Here is a 3,241-nt window from a genome sequence, read left to right as displayed (position 1 = left end):
GAGAGAGAGAGAGAGAAAGCAGTTATTTAACGTTAAATATGGCTATCCGATTCGCGCTCCGAAATAAAAATGTACATAACAGATGAATATTCGGACATTCAACGCCAAACGTAGAAATCACGGAAATGTAGATTTAAATCTTCATGTATATAAGATTCGTTATCTTTACTTTCTGATAATGAAAAGCAAAAGCTCTTGCTCCGTTTTGGCGCGTTCGAGTCGAACTCCTTCTTATCGGTCGAATGAAATTAAAAGCGATCGTTAAGAGGGCGACGGAGGAGGAGGATCTTAAAATCGTCTGTTTTACCGATTCAGCAGAACTTACACATACATGCAATTTATATCATTGATACATCACTATGTATTCTCTAAATTTCTTGGAGCGAATCCAAAAGAATTAAAATGCTTCCACTATTTAAAAAAGTGAAAAATTTGCATTCTTGAAGAAGAGTGATAGATTTTCATTTTTTTTTTTGAGTAAATCTCATTTTAAACCTCTCCAAAAAAAAAAAAAATCTGCCACTCTTTTTCAAGAAAGCACATCAATCGCAGGCACATATATATAAATTTTCTAATCTTTCATATTAGCAAATTCCTCAAATTTCATAACTTTTTCCTGATTTTCAAACAAAATTTTATGATTTTCCCCGACTTCCAATAAAATTTTGAAATTTTCTGTATTTTTGCTCTAATTTGAACCATTAAATATTTTGTTGTGAGATTAATTTAATACAATAATGTATGTAAATTACTATTAAATGCTGCTAATACAGCTTGCATTTTTAATAGTTAAGTTGATAGTATTCCAAAATTGTGTAATGTACGTATATCAAACTTTTTTAAAGTTAAGAATTTTGATTTTTCTGAAAATTTTGCTAAATTCGCTGATTTTTCTTACTATTTTAAATTTCCCTAATAATTCCCTAATTTCCAATTTTTCAATATTATTAATTTTTCATATTAAGTATCTAAATTAAGTAACTAATTATAAGAAGTTAACTCAGTTCATGTAATCTTTAGTTCAATCCAAAATTGTTTTATATATACAAAGTATACAAATTTTATATAAAGCCAATATTAGAAATGCTAGGAGGATTTTCTGAACAATATACGACTTTAAATCGATGAGAATATATCTAATTAATCTTGTTAAATCTTAGTAAGATCTTAGGACTTAAATATATATTTCTTGTGAATTTATTTACATTCTGACTCTGCATATTGCGCGCCAAAATCTTTTTTAATTAAAATGCATTCATGAACAGAATCAAAATAGTAATATCACTTACTAAATTATTACTACAAGCAAATTAATACTTTTTTATGCTAATAAGCATCTTTTACAAGAATATTAATCATTATATATTGATGACAATCTAAAAACAGCGAATAATTTAATGTGAAAAATATTACCACCTCGATATGTAATTTGCTAATTTTTTCCATTTTTTTTTTGTATAAAGTCGACCGGTTTGGACTACATTATCGTTTAAAATTTATTTATGAAAAATAAAATACTTATTTAAAAAATAATCAGTGAAAAAGACGACTTTAGAATTCTCTTTATTGTTCTCGGCCCGCTAACTCGCTGGTTATCGAATTTCGGTTCGAAATAACGCGTTTTGCGGATAAATTCCGTTTCGGACGCAAGATATGTCCAAGTTGATTCAAGTTGGCGCGAATTGGGAACGCCGGTTTGATTCATACAATCTATTGTCACCGAAGTCAGAGTGTTTACGTTATCGCACACGACGGAGTTAATCCGTTCGATAGAAACGCGCTGAGCTTCAGCGATATGCTATGTGAATATGTATAGAAAGGTCCGATCCGATCGGCATTTCTCTCTTTCTCTCTCTCTCTCTCTCTCTCTCTCTCTCTCTCTCTCACGGGTCGGTCACAAACACATATAGTAAGAAGATGTGCGTGAATGAAAACGTAAATAACGCTCGCAGGGGGGCATGTGCATATATTCGCTGGACGAGCGCGAAATCGCTCGGGTTACGCAACATTATTTTTATCTGCCGGTCGGCGTAATGTTATTATCCCGTCGGTTGTGACAATAACTGAATCCGAGGTTCATTCAACTCCATCCATTTATCGGGGAAAAAAAGAAGAAGCGGGTATCAAAACTAGATATCAAGCCGGTCGTCAAAACAATGCAATAATTTCGATAAGAATTTCGATATGAAAGATCGCTATCTTAATTCGCGAAGATCGGCGAGGGAAGGATATTTTTTTATTTTTTCCGCTATCGCTCATAATTGGCTAGGAATCATTAGCGGATCCCGATACTCCGGAGATCACCTGTAGCAGACTAAATACTATGTGTTCCATGAAAACCATGTGTTCCCATCAAACGTGTACATTTGGATCGTCTGCTACCGCTCGTCATTGCGCGCGGTTGTTCGGCTGCATACGAGTCGCGCCCGCTCCGGTCATCGCTGCCGATACATCGACGTTTTATTGACCGTACACCGCGTACCGTGACCATGCATAAAGTTTCTGCCGTTTACGGCCATTTATGCCATCGCGGGTTTTTCCCGGATTATTTCTCATGGTTCTCACTCGTTCCATTATCTCTTGATTTACTCCAATTCTGGAGAAACGAATTTATTTATTCCAATTTTAAAAGGTCAACGAGATGGTGAAAAAATTTTTCCGATTCATTGATATTAACTCTCGATTTTCAGCTTTTTATATTCGACAAAAAGTACAGAGAAAAACATAAGATACATATAATAACTTATTTTTCCTATTACAGCCGGGTTACTAAAGTTGCAGTTAAAATTAATCGATCTCGCGTGAAAATTTTCCGTCATTTCGCGAATTTGACAAATCGAGCTCGCTCGCGAAACAACAAATCGTTCCTTCCTCGACGTTTCATAGAGCAAGTCGTGTTGGAGTAACATGGCGGGTATCGCCGCGACGGCGCCGAGAGCGCATGTACTCTGCGAACGATTCGTGCGGTTAAAGATCCGCGAGCATCTCCCGCCCTGGTGGCCGAGCCAACGGGGCCGACGATGTTGTCCTGTTCCCCTCGTCGCGCATCTCGCGGGATATTATCTCGCAATGGTGAGTATCCCGGGGAACTCTGGCCCCCCCCCCTCCCTCTCTCTCTCTCTCTCTCTCTCTCTCGTACCGTACGCGTACGTACGTCGACGCGCGACGACGACGACGACGTACGTACGTACGTACGACGACGACGTACGTACGTACTACGTACGACGTACGACGACGACGA

At 37.0% G+C, this 3,241-nt stretch overlaps 1 protein-coding gene across 1 annotated transcript in view; it reads right to left on the bottom strand.

Moving 5' to 3' along the window:
• The window catches only part of LOC105618818 (trithorax group protein osa), a 23,903-nt gene that overhangs the window by 17,321 nt on the left and 3,341 nt on the right, over window positions 1-3,241 (bottom strand). The window lies entirely within an intron of this gene.

The sequence above is a fragment of the Atta cephalotes genome (genome assembly GCF_000143395.1).
Source record: "Atta cephalotes unplaced genomic scaffold scaffold00018, whole genome shotgun sequence".
NCBI classification, from domain to species: domain Eukaryota; kingdom Metazoa; phylum Arthropoda; class Insecta; order Hymenoptera; family Formicidae; genus Atta; species Atta cephalotes.
Note: the sequence above shows the minus strand (reverse complement) of the source record. Positions and strands in the feature narration are given on the sequence as shown.